Genomic DNA, 19,847 nt, shown 5'->3' on the forward strand with positions numbered 1-19,847 from the left:
GGCTAGAGCACAATGATTCCTATAGGCTCCCAATAAGTCAATTACCCAGAGTTCACATAACTTAATTATATATCTTAAAACAACCTGATGACTTCTTCTGCTTGCATTTTTTGTTGAACTTTCTCATGAATTTGAGTCTTTAAAAAAAACCATTCTACTTGTTTTTAGTGAAACATTTTTTTTTTCATTCTGTCAATGGCGTGCAGTATCTAATGGGTGATTCTGACAGGAAAAATGTACCTTATTTTGAGAGATAAAAACAAGGTGAGTACAAATATGACAAATATATATTACTTCAAGACAGTTCATATTATCAAAATGTTTTCTAAAATAGAGGTTTAGAAACTCTAACGTTTTATCTCCATTTTCATTCAATATGTTGTCAGGAAAAGTTTAAAAATTTGAGGCTTGTGGCAAACATGGACAAATAATCAGGAGAGTGTAAAACAGAAAGAAGCTAGGGTCATATTTTATTAATTAATAAATGAAAAAGCCAGTAAGGCAAAATTTGCAATGTTAGTGGGAAATGGGAAATTATTAATAATATACTAATATTTATTAAATGCCATAGCTAAAATAGACTTCAAAAGTTGATTTTAATATTTGCAAGGCTATATTTGAAAATATATATATATATAAGTACTCACAGGCTCTCACAATATGACTCCTCAATGAAATCACTACAGAAAAATATGGGTGAAAAGGAAATATTCACAACTCCCCTAAAACCTATGAATTCATATCATACATAAGCCAAATTGCCTTTCTGAACTCAGAGAAGTACACTGTAATGAAATAGTGAATGGGGAATCCCTGTCCATTTACCTCTTTTCCTAATGAAGAATCCATTATCGTTAAGATACTACATAAAATAAAGTTAGCAATTTTGAAATTTATTCACTTTAAAGTTGAAATACTTTAGAAACAAAACATATTTTTTTCCTATAAAGTTAAGATTTGTGTTTTTAATACTAATAATCTGTGTTGGTGACGAGGCAGACAAATGAAGCACTTCCATACACATCTAATGAGAGTGTGAATGCTTTTCAAGCATACTCTGCAATAAAATTTTCCAAAAAATATTAAATGCCTTATTTTAATCTATCATTGTATTAAGCTGCAAGCTTCCATAACAAAATGTATTAATAATAATAATAAATATTAACATTATAAAGGAAGAAAAAAGATAAAGAAAACTTGGCAGTAGATTTAGGCCAATAAACCCTAGATTGTTGGCACCGATCTAATGAATGATTGTTGTCAGTGAAAATATACTCATTGCTATCCACTAAAAATAAAATTGACAATTTTATAAAGATGGAAAAAATGCTCACCAAGCATCAAAGCATTTTAATATTTCTTCTCCTGGGCCCTTTGAAAATATCAAGTGTTTGCATGATTTTTCTAATCTCCCACCTTTTGTATTGATATTAAGAATTCAAGGCAGTTTATCCATGTGAAGGCATTTCTGGGTCAAAATTTTTAAAAAAAGCATAACTTTTTAAAAACCCCTCTTGCTCTTAAAAATTCATTGACATAAGGGTAAATGATAAATTAATAAAATCTGAAAAAGAGTATCTTAAAAAATAGGTTAATTGAGGGCACTGTTGATTAATGAATGAGAAACTAAACAAATAAATATAAGATAGGGTAGTATTAACTTATGAGATCTAGAATTTTTTTCTTCTTAAATGATAATGGATAAAGTTGAGAAAGTTCAGCTCTTTTGATACCTGAAGAGATTTAGGTCATAAAAAGCCCAGATAAAGAGAATCTTAAGAGGAATAAGTGGGACCAAAATAAATATTAAATAAAAATCTAAATATGAAACCTCTTTTTTGTTGTTGATTTAAAGACTATTTTACCTTATATAAGAATAGCTCATCTTGCTCACTTTTGGTTTCCATTTGTGTGGAGTATTTTTTCCCACCCCTTTATCTTGAGTCTATGAGAATCTTCATGAGTTTCTTTGTGGCTGCACATATTTTGGCTGTATTTTTTAAATACATTCTGTCAATCAATAAATGTATTTTAACTGGGGCATTTAGATCATTTATATTTAATGTTAATATTGATATTTGAGATACAGTTCCAGTCATTATATTGATTGTTACCTAGTTACTATGTATTCTCCCTGTTTGTAACTGTTTGATAAGAACTATGAATTTTTCCTTTTCAGCTGTTTTTAGAACTTTATCAACTGTTCTGTTTGATGTTTAGAGCACTTTTAAACATTTCTTGTAGGGCAGGGATAGTGGTGACAAATTCCCTCAGTTTTTGCTTGCATGAAAAATACTTTTTTTCTCCTTCATTTATGAAACATAGTTTTGCAGGATACAAAATTCTTGGCTAACAGTTATTCTATTTAAGAAGACTAAAGATAGATCCCCTATCCTTTCTATCTAGTAGGATTTCTGTTGAGAAGTCTGCTGTTAGTCTGATGGGTTTTCCATTGTAGGTTACTTGACTCTCTTGTCTCACAGATTGTAGGATTTTCTAATTCACTTTGACTTTGGCAAGTCTGGTGACTATGGGCCTTGAAGATGTCCTATTTGCAACAAATGTTCAAGGAGTTTGAAGACCTTCTTGTATCTGGAAGTGTACATCTCTAACAAGATCAGGAATGTTTTCCTCTAGTATTAACTCAAATACAGTTTTCATGGTTTTTGCTTGTTTTCCCCCACCTTCTTCCTCAGGAATATCTATAATTTTTATATTCAGGCATTTTGCCTAATCACATATTTCTTGAAGACTTTGTTCATGTTTAAAAATTATTTTTTTCTTTATTTCTGACTGACTGGGTTAATTCAAAAGCCTTATCTTTAAGGTCTGAAATTACTTCTTCTGATTGGTCTCATCTGTTATTAAAACTTTCTAGTCTATTTTGTACTTCCTAAATGATTACATGAGTATTTCCATTCCAGAGGTTTCATTTTTTAAAAAAATCTCTTTAGTTCATTTTTCTTTCGTGTCCTGAATTGTTTTTTGGTTTCTTTGTGATGATTTTCAACTTTCTCACTAATTCTATTGACCTTAATTGTGACCCATATTTTGAATTCCACATCTGAAATTTCAATAATTTCTTTTCAGATGCAGTCCCTTGCTGGAATGGTAGTGTGACTGGGGATTTTGTTTTTTGGTGCTGCCAGAATTCTTACATTGATTCCTTTTCATCTGGAGAACCTGCCACTTCTTCTTATATTTCTTTCTTTTTTTTTATTCCTTTACTTTGGTTTATATGAAAATCCCCCCCCCCCTTTAAGGGTTTGACTGTAGCATATATAAGGTAAAGATCTTTGGTATTGGTTGTGTGTACTCCCAGATGGCCAAGGCTCTGGATAAATTTCTTAGCAATAGATAACTTTGGTGTGGTGGTTTTCATAAATTCTAATTATTTGTAGTCTGTAGTGGTGATGTACTATATGTGTGAACAAATAACCTGCCACCTGTTGAGAAAGAGAGATGGGGGTCTCTTGAATTGTTCATTTTTAATAAAAATAACTATATTGGAATGTCTAGTTTTGTCACCAGACCAGTAAGTGATACTTGCAGTTAAGAGCCAGCTGAGCCCTGTACAATTACATCAACAAATGTACAACTTGACCTCCCTGCCAGTAGGTGACACTGGCAGGAGAAAGCTACATGTGTTGTTGTTTGTTGCACCTATGCCTGGGCCTCATCCATCTCAAGAAGTACTCAGATGTCCCAGGCAATGGGCATGGCCTTTGTATTCTCAGGGGGCCACTTGTGATTTGTCACACCAAGGCTGATGGGAGGTGACAAAGCATGGTGGGGCTGGGTGAGACAATCCTGCATCCAGGCACCCCATAGTCTGCTAATAGTGCCATCCCCATGAAGGTAGAAGAGTGCTCATACCATGCCAAAGAACATGCTTCTGGAAGCAGGGCAGTCCGGAATCCACAGTCTAGCAGGCAGAAGTGGGGTTCAGGTTATTTCCCCTTCCAGGCTTTTGGCCGAACCAGGCAGGGAAGTCCAAAGGTGACTGCTCTCAGGCAGCACAGCAAAACCAGAGTGGATATATCACTAGCCAGGACAGACAGCATGGCTGCTGCTTCTAAAGGGGACAGGGTATCCCATGCCTGTGCCACAGCACAAATGCATTCCACAATCTCGTCTCAGTTCTGTCCATGTGAGCTTTCTCCCCACTGGTGATCAGTTCACAAATCTCCTTTCCTTGCCCATGAATGACACAATGAAGTCCTGGGAGTATAAGAATAGGCCCATAGACCCATTTGTAGGCCCCCCTGTGCTGACCCTGACCAGGAGAAGCTGACTGGTCCCCATCTGCTTGGGGGAAATTCAAACCAGCAGTTGGAGTTTCATTTGGATTTTCACTGGAGTTTGGTATAGGGAAGTCAGGGACTAAGGATGCCACTTTCTGTGGAATAAGCCAAGTGGACAGCTGTGGTAAAAGTCTGGCAGGTGTGGAGCTCCTGGTCCCCAAACCCCTTGGTTACATTCCAGCTCAATCTATGATGGGAATCCCAATCCTGTTGAGCAGGAGATTGCCTGGTTCCCATCTCTCTCTCTGGTTTGGTGGCCAGGCAGTATCAGCTTCAGTGCAGGATTTAGGGAATGGGGTGCGGGGAAAGGACCCTAAGTTAGTTCTGGGTACTGGTCCCCAGGATTTAGATGCCTATAATAAAATAAACACTTGAGTGCCCCATAGCACTCTGGGGGCCTGTGAGTGTCAAGGAGCTCCTCTTTAGACAAAACTGCAAAGGTTCCAAAAAGGAACGTGGGGGCCTATAAGGTCTCCTACTTACTAATTCCCTGAATCCTGGTCAGTGGTTCTCTCAAGGCACTCAGAAAACTCACAGAGGCAGCCTCTGCTCTTGCTTCACCCTCAATGTCTTGTGTTGCCTCTCTGTTGTCTTCATTATATCTCCCTTCAATGACCTATTCAAAATATGAGTTTTTTATGGATATCCTCTGGAAAAGAAGCATATGCCTGCTTCCTCTAATCAGCCATATTATTCCCTGTTCAATAATTTAGGTACTAAAAAACACCTAAATTATCTGAGTCTGGCCAAAACAAATGCCTTAGTCTCTTCATACTGTTCTTATTAAATATTTAATTGTCAGATATCTTAGTCTATATATGTGTTGAAAATTGGAAGTAAATAAGTAATGTTCACTCTTCTCCATCATAAATTAGTAACCAATTTGATAAAATAGACACTATGTTCATACAGAATTAGATACAGTTTTTCATCTTTGAGACTCCTCTAGCTTTCACTTAAGATGTAAAAAGATAGAACAACCCTGTTCTAATAACAAAAATATTTTGAATAATAGAAAAAATTATCACTTTTCTTGAGTCCATTGGATAGCTGAGATTAGAAGACAATCAACTAACTTGAAATCCAAGAATAATATGTGCCTCTAAAGAAAAAATGGGTTGGGAACTCCTGTTTACCTGAAGTAGATGCCAAACGCACACAAGCCAGTGAAAATAATTCAGCTAAAATGTTAAACAATGTTATACTGGCAGAGTTTAGGCTGCCGTGAGAGTTTAAAACTCTTGGGATGCAGTGCAGTTACACACATGTGGGCTCTTCTCCTTAGATCTCATTATGTACTCTATATAATAAAGACTAGAGGCATGATGAGATTTCAAGATAGTTCATAGAAAAGCATGGTATATGGTGCAGAAAAAGAAAGAGAGACCAAAGCCAATACAATAAAGGCACAAAACTCCATTCTGGTCTATTACCTCTATAGAACAGAAGTCTAAGCCACTGAGAGAAGGTCATTTTTCCCAGGGAATGGGTGCCTTAGAGAACAAGTAAAGACACATTACCACCAGAGATATGAAATAAAAAGTAAAGCAAAATAGGCCTTCACCCCTGAAAAATGTCAAGGATCCTTTGACGGAGAAGAATGGGGAGTTGCATGTCAGATTTGGCCTTTTAGTGGAGTGTTGTCCTGGTTCTTTGGCCCCTCGCTTGGAAAATTTACAAACAGGGCTGGTGCAACAGAGTAATCACAGACAGGAAGAAATTCCACACGGCTTTTATTGCAGAAAAGAAAGGAGCTATATACAAACTGAGAGTATGTTTCAGAGAGGAACAGGTGGGTTTCCAGGAGTGGAGAAAGATGTTAAGGGTCCACAGGTGCTTTTCTTTTGTTGACCTGGTCTGAGAGAGTGCTTAGTGACAGTGTGGGATGTTATCAGATGATTGATATATGTGACTGACAGGTGCTCTTATAACGAAGTCGCAGCTCCACAAGTATGTGAGGCTCAAAATGTCAAGTTCTTGCTCTTTGTATTTGTTAGCTGTGTTTTCCTGCAGTTCCTTCCCCAGCTTCTCCACTTGTAGGACCTGCCCTCCTGGTATGTATCTGCCACCTGCAGACTTAGTCTCAGCTTAACATTCTCCCTGAAAACATGGAGCCTGAAAATCTTTGGGTCTTGGGGCTGAAGGTTCATCTTCTGTGGCTGCTTTGAGCTGAATAAGGGAAATGTTCTTAAGGCTCCGTGAACCCTTTTAAAGGATACACGTGGAAATTACTTGGGGCATTATGCAGTGACTCAGTGGGTGGTGATATTATCTTGTTCAGGTATGGGGTGGAGTCCCTGAGCTAGCATAAGTTTCACATGGAAGTGTTGAAGTCTTGAAGACATACAAACTTAGTAAGAAGGTTAAAAATACATGAGCCAAATATTAAAAGGAAAATGGCCACTAAAGTTCTCAGGAATGGTAGCAATCAGGTCATACTTGGTAATAGTGAAGAAAAGAAGTTGTAGTAAGATGAAAAAATAAAATCATAATGAAAATTATGAATGCTTGAAAATAGCCAAGCATGGGATTAATCCTTCATGCTGCAATATATCTAATGTTCAGGGGACTCCAGCAAAGGCTAGCATAAGAAAGATCAGGAAATGTATGTAGGGACTTTTTACTATCTGTGATGGCATAGCCTGTGAGGTTTAATTATTTCACTTTTTGCAAGAGAAACTTTAATCCCTCAGTTTGTTCACATTCGTAGGTATCTGTGGTTTCATAATCCTTGCTCGAGTTTGGGCTCTGAGCATCCACCTGTTCAGCTCTCAAGACGTGTGCACAGCACTCCATTCACTTCAGTTCCAGTCCTGTGGGGTAGACAACAAGACCTGATATGGGCCCTTTCACATGGGCTCTAACTGACCAATAGGTCCTCTTTCTTTCCAATCTTAAGGAGGATCCAGTCCCCCAGTTGTATGGAGGAAGTGATTTTCCCTTCCTGTGGACCAGGCAGGATTTGTTGCCCATAGTCCAACAATGACTGTTGTACTTTCCCTAGATCTATGATGTGTTTTTAGAAGATAACTAGCCTCAACACATTCCCTAATAATTTGCACTTGGAGTCGTCAGACATATAAAATTTCAAAAGGACTGAGTTTTAGTGTCCCTCTGGGACAGACATGAATCCACATCAGAGCAATGGGAAGATTTTGGACCCAACCTGTCTTAGTCTCCTGATACAGCTTACATAGGGTCTATTTTAGAGTCTGGTTGGTTCTCTCAACCTTGCCAGATACCTGAGGTTGCCAAGAGGTGTGTAAGTGGTAATCTACTCCTAAGGCAGTTGTCAGTCTCTGGGTTACTTTGGACATAAAGGCCGATCCATTATCACTCCGAAGGCTCCGGGGAAGAGCAAAATGAGGTATGATATCATTTAACATTTTATATAACTGTGTGGCCTTTTCTGTATGGCTCGCGTATGCCTTGACTCATCCTGAGAAAGTGTCTACCAATCCCAAAGAGATTTGTAACCTCTGTGCTGACTCATCACAGTAAAATCCAGTTGCCAGTCTTCCCCCACCCCCATCTGCCTTGCTGCTGTATCAGCTCTAGCAACCGAGGTGGGTGAGCTCCCCCTTGTGGCTCATTTTGCATACACCGGTAGCACAAATCAGTAACTTGTCTGACCTATTTGTCTAATACTTGGATAATCACCATTTTTCCTAAAAGGATCTTTAAAGTCTTGGCCCCCACATGGAAGGCTTGGTGGACGCTAGAGACCACCTTTTGAGAAATATTAGAAATGAGGAAGGGCTTTTTCTCTTGCTGCACTGTCCCATGGGAGTAAAGGCGAATCCCCTTCCCTTGGTCCAATTCTTCTCTTTGGAATAGACTGGTCTGCTTGAACATCTAAGGGCTCAGGTGAAACCTATAATGCTATAGATACAAAATCCTCTTCACTTGACACCCTCTTGGCCTCTTGATCACCTTTGTTGTTTCCCTGTGATCTATCCCCTTCTTTTTGGTGTTCTCTACAATGCATGACTGAGATTTCTGTTGGCAAATACAATGCCTGTAAACGTTTCTGAATGTTTTCTCCATGTTTAATTGGAGAGTTTCTAGCTGAGAGTAGCCCCCACTCTTTCCAAAATTGGCCATGTGCATGGAGAAACATGAAGGCATATTTACTGTCAGTATATATTTGTATTATTTTATCCTTGACCAGTTCTAGTGCCTGCCTTTGGGTTATTAGCTTAGCCTTTTCAGCTGAGGCATTTGATGTTAAGGGGCCACTCTCAAGAAGCTGAGAATGGGAGATCCCTGCTTACCTAGCTCTCCAATGTCCATCTATCACCATACTACTACTGTCAGTAAACCAAATGTCGTCTGGGTCTAATAGAGGGGTATTCCTTAAGTCTGTTCTCTCTGCCAACCCTGTTAGTATTGATTCTTCACAATTGTGATCAAAAGTTCCATGTTCTCCTGGTTCTGCCAGAATGACTGTGGCCAGATTTAAGGCCACACAAGTTTCCAGTGTAATGTCTGAGTGTTCTATTAAGAGGAGCTGATATAACACCTAGCTATTGGTTAGACAATTCAGTCCATATTTGGTTAAAAGAAGGGCCAGAATATGTGTTGCCCAAACCTTCAGAGTCCTGGAAAGTACCAACTTTTGAGCTTTCTCTATGAGTAGAACCACGGCAGCCAGCACTCTCAAACAATGGGGCTAGCCTCTGGCTACGGGGTCTAAATTTTTAGAAAATATCCTACTAGTCATAATTCCCCTCCAAAATCTTGTACCCATCTCTCACAACCACTTTATTTCTCACATCAACATATATTATAAAGGATTTGTCTAAGTTTGGTATTCCCAAAGCTAGAACATGGGTTAAGGCTTGTTTTTTAGGTTTTGAAAGGTTTTCTCCTGTTCCTCCCCCCACATCAGGACTTCACTCTCATCCCCTTTTAAGGCTTCATATAAGGCTTTTGCTATTTCTCTAAATGTGGTTTCCAATTTCTATAATATTCAGCCATTCCCAGAAATTCTCTTAATTTTTTTTTTTTGTAGTTGAGATTACCAGGGAGCAAAGTACCTGTACTCTACTTTAGGAGAATTTTCGTTGTTCTGGACTTATAACAAATTTCAAGTAAGTTACCTCTGATACACACAAACAGTGTCATATCTGCCAACAGGAAGGGCTTTGGGCTAGGAATTGCAACAATAAGGATAGGCCATTCAAGGCCCCTTGTCAATGGTACCATCAAACAGATCACTGGATTGCACTCTGTCCTATGGGATGGTCCCAGGAAGGGAATCAGTTCCCAGACTTTATCATGGCACAACAATGAAGGAGCCCACTCCCATCAGCCTCCTCATAACTATCACTGGACTGGAGCCAAGCATAACCAACCTGGTGGCAGTAAATTTTGTTTTTGATACTGGGGCTGTCTACTGTGTCCTTTTTGCCTACTGTGTTCTTCTCACCTACTCTGGAAAACTGAGTACTCAATCCTATATAGTTATCAGAGTCTCCAGGTCTCTATCAAACAATTCTTTATTTTTCCTTTGTTTGTAAGAGGATGTGGTCATTGAACATTCATTTCTGGTAATTCCTACTTGTCCTGTTAATCTTCTATCATGTGACCTGCTTTCTAAACTGTGAGCATGGGTTGCTTTCTACCCTCAGGAGGAATCCAGCCTCATAGTCCTCTTAATAGATTCAGATATCTTAGGCCAAGACCAACAGGACTGGGAGGCAAATATCCTTGCAGTAGTTTGGGACATTGGTTCCCCAGGCCATGCTAGAATGTCCCAGATGGTTATAGTCCATGTCAAACTGCAGCCGGGTTATCCCCATGTTAAAGAATATCCCTTGAAACCTGAGGCCTGCATAAGTCTTGGACACCTTATAAGAAAATTCCTACTTTTAGGTCTTTATCACAACTTGCTCTGCTTGTAACACCCATATTTTGTCTATCCCCCCCAAAAATGTTGGTACTTACCAGTTGGTGCAAAACTTTAGGGTTGTCGATGGGGCAGTGGTGCCTCTATATCCTGTAGTGCCCAATACTTGTACATTAGTGGGTAATATTCTCCCAGAAACCACTTATTACAGTGTACTAGACTTGAAGGATGCTTTCTTTTGCATTCCTCTACACCCTGATTGCCAAAATTTATTTGCTTCTGTATGGGTGCCGCTACATGGCGGCATACCCCAAAAATTAACCTGGACAGTGTTACCACAAGAGTTCTAGGACAGCCCTCATCTTTTGGCCAGGCCATGAGGAAAAATCTAGATACCCTCCAAATTCACGGGGGTGTGGTGCTTCAATATGTCAATGACCTACTGATTTCCTCCCTTAACTTAAAAGAAGTGCAGGAGTCTTAGGATTCCTGGCTGACAGAGATACAGGGTGTCCTGTCCCAAAGCGCAACTGGCTCAAACTAAGGTGACCTTCTTGGGGCTTATTCTTACCCCAGGAAATGAGACCTGTCTTGGGAGCATGTTTGGGCCATAATTCACCTACCTGAACCCACCACTCAGCCCCTTCTGTACTCTTTTTTTGGCTTACAGGGTTCTGCTACATTTGGATACCTAATTATGATCTTCTGGATAAGCCCCTTTATAAAAGCCTAAAAAACAAACAAACAAACAAACAAACAAAAAACCAATCAGGAACCTCTAATATTAGAGCCTGAAGGAAAAAACAAAAAACACACAAAAAAACACCCAGGCTATTCAGGCATTAAAAATGGCTTTACTGCAAGCCTCAGTCCTGGGCCTGCCACATCCTCAGAGAACCTTCTTTTTATATGTCTATAAAAGAAAATAAATATCTGTGGGAGTGTTAACACACCTTTGGGGGCCACAATTATAACCAGTGTCCTATTTTTATCAAAGAAATTAGACCCCATGGCTGCAGGATGGCCTGCCTGTTTGAGAGCAACAGTAGCCATATCTTTACTCTTACCAAATGCCACTAATTCACTATGGGAGTTTCCCTTACTGTTGGAATCTCCCACAGGAACTCCAAGCTCCTCCAGGGAGAGGAAACAAAATGGATTTCAGATAGCCACCTATTAAAATTATAAGCTATGTTTATAGAAACTCCTGACATTAACATTGAAACCTGCCCAGGACTTAACATCGACACCCTTCTTCCAGAATAGATGATAGGGGAACCAAGCAGGCTAGTACATAACCGTGAAGAAAATATGGTTCACTACTATCTTTCCCAGGCAGAGCCACCCTCAGTTCCCATTCTTCAAGTCCATCAGTGGTTTACTTATGGCAGAAGTTTTGTTGAGGATGGGGAATGGCATGCAGGCTCTGTAACAGTTACTGAGAGTCTACAAGTGGTGGAGGTCCAGGCATTACCAGAAAATACATCTGCCCAACAAGCTGAACTCATAGCTCTAACCCAAGCTCTCCAGTTAGCCAAAGACAAGAGAGTGACCATCTATACAGATTCTATCTAAATTTATTTCACCCCACCTAGAGGACATCAAGCTACAAGTGGTCCTATGTTCTCTACCAGCCCTAGTGCCTATCTTCTTCTCATACCTACAACAATCTTCTGAGAACATATACTGAAGTAACCTGGAGAGACTCCTGGAGAACCTTCAAGAGGCCACCATAATAGGGATCAACACTACCACTCTGCAGGGTGCAGCCAGTGGAGTCAACCCCACTATTCAATGATTTCAGCCTGTAGAATAGAGAGTGGGGAAATGTTAGGCAGATAGAGAAGGACCTCCAGCTATCCTAGTAACAAAAGTGGGTGCTCCACTTTGGTGCTACCTTGAGCAGTTGCCACAGCTGGGGAAGAAAGACAACGGTGATGCCCTGTCTTGGTGCTGCCCCACCTTGCTTCTGTCCCAAGCAACTGCAACATCTGGTGGAAGGAGGAATACCCTACCAATCTGCAAAAGAATGCAGGGAAATCCTCAGCTCTTGGGTCAGACAGCCCTAACATAATAGGGTGTGGGAAATGATCTGGAATAACCTAAGGCTATTAATTATATCATGTCATTAACTGTCCATCCAAGTGGATCAATGGTGACATTTGAACCACAAGGAGGGCCTAATCCAGACAACCAACATAAAACAGAACCCAGAGCATAACCAGAGCCTCTTGTTATGACAAGGGGCCTGTTCATCATGTGTGGTGAATGTGTATTGCTCTTACTCTATAAACTTGCTTTTCCCTTCCTCAATAAACCTCATTTTCTTACTTACCTTGCTTTTGGTGTGTCTGGTCATTCTTTGGCCAAGAGCACACCAAGAACTGAGAACAAGATTGCTGATTTGACGTTTAGTCTTCACATTTTCCCAACTAGTTTTGGTGTTCTGATTTTTTTCTAAATAAATTATTTTTTGTTTTTACTTTTTTTTAATTTCAGAACATTATGGGGGTACAAATGGTTAGATTACATATATTGCCTTTGCCCCACCTAAGTCAGAGCTACAAGCAACCCCTCCCCCAGACAGTGCACACCACACTCACACATAAATTATTATAATGATGTTCTCAATGTGGTGGTTTATTAATATAATTATCTATTTCTGAAATTTCTTACTTACTTGTTGTCTTTTTACTTAACAGAGGGCTTTCATTTCTAATTTTTTAAAATATCAGAGTATATTCATAGATTCCTAATTTATTGAATGGATCATAACTTTTTTCTGTTGTACCAATTGCCCCATGTTGAAGGGAAGGCCTTTCAAGCTAGTTTTTGTGTCTTTTAACTTGTCCCTTTTATTCCCTCAGCACTTTCTCTGTTTCCAGACGACAAGAAATACTAAATGCATTTTGAGCTGCCATCCCAACCCTGGAATGAGGCCTTTACCCAGAAAGGCCTCATTCTTTTTAGCAAAGAATTCTATTTATCAACTATAACTTAGACATGATTTGAGTTCACAGACACTGGGAGATTGTTGTTCTAAGCTGAATATATGTATATCTGTATGCATACATATATATGTATCCAGAGACATCTGTACCTACTTACAAAGCTATCCATATTTAGAACTCTATCTATATTAATGTCTACATATGTCTGTGTCTGAATATGTATTGGTATTTGTTTCTATATAAACACATGAGCTCACACTGACACCTCCCATTCCAATCCAAGAACAGAGGCTCCTTTTTCCCTTGTTCTAAATTTATAATGTTCATATCCATTGTGAGATACCAAACTCCAGTTATCCATAATATACTTACATAATTGTTCAATCCTTGAATACCAACATAGTTTCAGAATTTCTAACTATGTCCCTGTGAAAAATAAACCTGTTAACTATAGAGTTCAATATTTTTAGAGTTCTTTTTTCTTGGCCTGAGCATGTATCATCTAAATGCTGATTAAAAATTACTTGGGTGGTGGTTATGTTACATGGTGGTTATGTTAGTTATTTGAAATATAGTGTGGTTCATTTTTTCCATTTGTATTTTCTTGCAATTTTCCATTATTTTCTTTAATTTTTGTGTGAAACACTAGCAGGTTCTAAAGTCATTATAGTACAGAAAGGAATTTTTCTGAAGAATTCTTAACATAGGGAAAAGAGAATTTTATTGCTCTTAAAAAATTAATAGGAACATTAATTTGGGTGAATATATTAATAAGGCAATTAAATAATTTTCCTGTTAATAGATTATATAATATACCAGAGGTCCTGAAATATAGATTTTTAAAAATAAACCATCTTAAAACATTTAATTCCAAACACTAGTCCCTCACATTATGACAACCAACTATAGAGTGTTCTTCTTTGGCAGTTTTAACATTAGAAATATTTTGTTATTTTGTCTACTTTAAAAACATTGTGTTATTTCTCTATATAAAATTATATAATTCAATAGTTTCTCATTTCCACTTCTCAAGTTTTAAAATTGTAAGGCTAAATGATTAAAGGCAACCACAATAGGGGATAATCAAATAAAATCTACAGCCAAAAAATAAAAGGAAAATATTGTTAAAGGGTGACTGAAATAATGAAGAAAAACTTTATAGTCTGAATAATATGAAATTGGCTGCATGGATGAATGACTAAAGTGGTGCCATGCTCCAGAGAGCTTGATTAATGGCCTTTTTTTAGAGAGTAAATAAAGAAAAAATGTAGAAAATATTTTATTCCATTTTTCTAAAAAGAATGTAATTCCCTAGTTATGAAGAATCTCTTCAAAATATCAAATAATTAATTCATTACATGTATAAAATAACCCCCTTACATTTTATGTCAATTACATATTTTCAGTTTGTATACTTTTTAAAGTAAGTACAACTGAGCATATAAAACACACTCCTGTTAATACCATATACAACTTAATATTTTATTATTAAGATATATGACATTGGAGAGCAATGATCCAATGTTAACCAAGTATTAACCTATATACAATAAAAGTATATATTTATACATTTTTCACTTTCTTAAAGGTAAGAGAGATATAATTTTAACAATCAAATATAAAGCCATTCTTCAATTTTTGTCTCTTTGATTCATATAATCATAGGTTTTCTGAATAGTAATATTTACTTTCAAAATTAAAATATTGAGTCGTACTTCAAATAAATACTATAAATATGTAGTATACTCTTATATAATATATAATGTGTTATTGTATTTTATATACATGTATATGGGTAAGAAAGTTTTTTTTTATTTTTTTTATTTTTTGAGTCAGGGTCTCACTCTGTTGTCCAGGCTAGTGTGTGGTGGCATCATCAGAGCTCATTGCAACTTCAATCTCATAGGATCAAGTAATCCTCCTGTTTCAGCCAGTAGTTGGGACTACAGGCATGTGCCACCACACCTGGCTAATTTTTCTGTTTTTTGAGATTTGGTCTTGCTCTTACTCAAGCTGGTCTCGAACTCCTGACCTCAAGCAATCCTTCTGCCTCAGCCTCCCCAAATGCTAGGATTACAAGTATGAACCACCACACCTAGCCAAGGAGGGGATCTTAAGTAGCATATTTGTCCAGTGGTTACTGATTTCTCTTTCCCAAGATGAAGAGAGAAAGAGACAAAGGCAGAAAAAGAGACAGAGAAAAGATATAAGTAGTAGGTGAAAAGAGATATCAGGACAAGATGATGTAGGAAAGTGATTGACTAAATTTGAATTTTAAAAGTAAAAAATGTTCAATCAATAAAACTAAGTCATAATTTCCATGTTGTTTCTACATTACATTACTTACAGATAAAATGTTCTTTTCACTCTTCTTTAAAAATCTAGAATAAAATAGTAAAACAAATTGATAACCATCTAATTACTCTCAGTTTCTGAGACAAGTAATTTGCTTTGAAATGTGAATAATTCTATTTAACAGTCATTTTCTAATGTTTTTTTGATTTTTTTTCCTTTCCATAAAGATCTAATGAATGATATTTAACAAACTTCTCAACATTTTACTCACAGGAAATAAGAAATATGTCAAGTATGTGGCAGTATAGATATTCCCATAAACAATGTCTTTTTTCCTAAAGAGAAATGAAAGATGGAATATCATACCCTCTCTAAAAAAAACATGAGAAAGAAGGATATTAAGTCAACAAAATACATATAATTCTTTACACTCACACTTTTCAGGAAAATAGAATCTCTATCTACTTGCCCCTTATAGCATAATTATGATTAAGTACTTAAAATCACTAATAAAGGTATAAAGGTGAAAGATTATGAATTTTGGATGAAATCCAGAGAAAGAATATTTAAAATTAGCACATATAATTACACTGAATTGCAATAATTGTAGTAACCATATTGGTAGTACTAACTTAAAAGGAACTGTCAAATTACTTCTCAATTTAGGAGCATCATTTGGTTAATAAGATTTTACTTTACTCAAGCTAGTGGGAATTACATAGTGAAGGAAAGCCCCTTCTCTCTCTCAAAAAAAAAAAAAATATACATATAAACTGGAAGAAAATTACCCCAAAATTAGATACTTGATATGAGCACAAATTCAATGTTTTGATTCTTAAAATTCATATATTTTTATTAATTTGATTTTTTATTAAATACAAATATCTATTGAGCATCTGCTTTATGCTGAATATGGTCCTAGATTCCTAGATACTGGAGATAGAACAGTGAGCAAAACAATAAAAATCCCTGTTGTTGTATGCCTGTTGTTTAGTGAGGCTGTGGTAGTGTTAATAAGATTTGTTTTTCAAAAAATATGATATGTTAGATAACAAGTACTGTGAACAAAATTAAGAAGGAAAGGAGGAGAAGAGAGTGTTTAAGGGTAGTAATTGTAGAGTAAAATGATGTGCTTAAGAAAGAAACATTAGTCAGCTATGTTAAATTGTGGTAAAAAAAATAACTCATTTTATTTGGTTTGACACATAAATTTGTGTTTTTGGCTCATGAAAATCCTTCTGTAGGTCTGGCACCTGGCTATGGCAACTCCCTCCTAACAGGTGACACAGAGATACAAGTTCTGGCTCCATTGTAACAAAATACGGCCTTCTTTATTACTGGGATGGGGATGAGTAAATTGGCATATTGGTAATGGGCTTTTCACTGTCTCTGTCTAGACATGACATTATTTTTTCTCACAGTCATCAGCCAAAATTAGTCATATAGTTCTTTCTAATATGTAGTCAGATTGAGTACTGTAGCTTTCTGTGTATTCAAGAAAGTAAGCAACTTTAGATATTTATGAGCACTAATGGTATCACCACAAAATCTTTACTAGGAAGGTGGCATTTAAGTAAAGACCAGAGGGAATTGAGGGATTAAGCCATTTATAGACCAAAAGAATGAATAATCCAGATAGAGGGAAGAACAAATGTAGATGGCCCGAGGAGGGTGCATGCTGAGCTAAAATCAATGAAACATTATGAGGAACATTTTGCTCAAAGATAATTAGTCTGTTCCTTAGACAAGAAAAGGTAAAAATGTCTCCAAATTAGAAGACTAATAGATGTACACCAATTTGAGGGTAGTTGAAAACACCTTCTTGTTTCCTCACACTTCTTGCTGATATTGCAGAACATGAGTTGGCAGAATGTTGACCATCTGAATTCTAAGGCCCAAAGTGGAAAAGAAATACCAGAGCTCCATGGAATTAAGGTGAATCAATTCTATCATGATATCCAGGCTAGCCAACCAAAGATCAAGTCAGTTTCTTCTGTGTATAAACTGCATTATTTTGACTCAATAATAGGAGGATTATTGGTAAGAATCTTAGTCCTGAATGAAATTGTATGTCTTATTTGCTCTAAGGGATAAAGATTTAAGTGGATCATGTATTACAACTACACTGATTAGTTTTGAACAACTGGAACAAACTCTGGATCATGAAGTCTTCCATAAAAACCAAATGACTATGTGGTTATGTCCCCACCTTAAAACAAATTCTCTGTGTTCAGTTTATACAGTATTTCTATTAAGAATTGTGTATCACCACTCCATATTTTCAGTTTTTTGTTTTTGTTTTTTCTTTTTTTTCTTTGTTTTTGTTTTCCCCCAGTGAGGTGTAACTTGGTATGTTTACTCACTGGGGGCTTATGTTCCTGGCCTCTTTTCTCTCAATAAACAGAGCAACCAATTGCTTTTAGTTTATGCAATCTACATTCAGGACTTCCTATTCTCAAATGCCCTAACCATGAATAATCTAAAATTAGTTTTCTGAATGATGAATTTCTGGGTCAAAAGTTATGCCTCTTATAAAGCTTTTAATTCATTAGCCAAAATTCCTTTTAGAGAGATTGTATCATATGATATTCCAGGTTGAATTGAGATTTGGATAAAAAATCTTTCCAATTTGATAAATGAAAAATAATATTTTTTATAAACACTCCACATGATAATAAAAATAAAATTATTTTAATAGTTTAAATGAAGATTGTTTTTACCTCACATTCATTCTGTTACAGTTCTCCATAAGCAATACAATAGAGTGTTTAATCATATATGATTGGGGTGCAGACTTTTTGGGTTTGAATTATGGCTCCATAATATATCATCTGAGATTTTGGGCAAATAATTCAATGACTCTGTTTCTCAGTACAATATTAGGACCAACTTCAAAGACATTTGTTTGTGAATTAATTGGAATAACATATATAACATTTTAACACACTGATTATTCAAATTACAAACTGGAAAAATGTTATTATAGTGTGCTTCATTATAAAACATGAATTTTTAAACTAAAATATAAGCAAATGTGAACTATTCATAGAGCATCTTTTAAGTTATGCCTTTTCCACCAAATTAATTCAAGCTGTTTTTTTAAATTTTAAAAACCTCTATTTTTCTAATTCATTATAAAATATATAAGGTATTTTACTTTGGGCATATTTTCATGTAAAAGAATTTATTGTTTACATGATTTTTATAACACAGCCAAATTTAAATGTGTTGTCTGATTTTGTGCCAGAGGACAATGAACTTTATACTGCTTTTAGTACAGCTCTCAAATTGATTGCTAAAATGAAAGGAAGTGGTGAAAACCCACCGACATTGTTTGGCAAAGGCATGCTCTCTCTGTAGGTGAAATAACTCATTTTACTGAATAATATGCCCCTTGTCAATCCCTTAGTTACTCTGCAGATGTCAACCAAGGACTCTTCAAAACATCAGGTACCATTTTGAACACTATGACAAATTTCATAGTTTGCTTTGATAATGTGCTAATAATTAAGTTTATGGACTTAATTTATTATTTGGAAGATGTTGAAATTAGTATTTACAGAGTAAAAAAGGCAGCATTTGCACAGATAATTATCGTTTCTCCATTAGTTGTCATTGAAAATAATGTAAAATAAAGTAGAAATGTTATAAGTAGCCTAACTTTTCATTAAAAAATATTTTTGATTAAAATACAGTTAAAATCAATTGAATTATTATGCAAAGCTTTGAAATAATGAAATTATTTCTAAAACTAATAACTTGGTGGTTTCATTTGTTAACCTTCTCAGAATGAAAAGTATTGTGTCTCTGACATTCCAAACATTCAGTTGCTCAGATATATAGATTGCTAATAAACAAAAAGAGTTAATGAATAAGAAACCTTTTAGTTACATATATGTGTCATATGTCTTAGTTAAACATGATGTCATATTATGAGATACATATTAATAAATGTGAGATGTTTAGCTACAATTCATTATGTGGAGCCTAATGGATTTCCAACAAAAATCACGGGTCTGTTTACTGAATTTCACCACTGTTTGTATAAAGAATTTTATACATTTCTGTGAAATTAGTATTTATTTGATGCTTTATCATTTGCAAGGTTATCTAGCTTGGCTTGCCATTTAACCTCAAAGGAAAACAATAAAACAAATATTTTTGCCTATTCTCAAATGATGTAGCTGAATTTCCAAAACCTCAAGTTTTCCAAGGCCAACGAAGTGAGTATTAAAGGCATTATAGATCAGCTGATTTAAATACAGTCAGCACTCAATTTCTATTATCTATTCACCACACCACTGCCAGTATGATCGCTTAAAACATATATCAGATCATGTCTCTGCTTGAGTAATTTCTCACTCAGATAGAAAATGCTTACCACCCCCTGTGAGTTTCACCAATTCTCTACCTCTTGAATACTCTCTGACTCTTTGGTTCTTTGAT

Source organism: Microcebus murinus, chromosome 1, assembly GCF_040939455.1.
Source record: "Microcebus murinus isolate Inina chromosome 1, M.murinus_Inina_mat1.0, whole genome shotgun sequence".
Lineage (NCBI taxonomy): Eukaryota > Metazoa > Chordata > Mammalia > Primates > Cheirogaleidae > Microcebus > Microcebus murinus.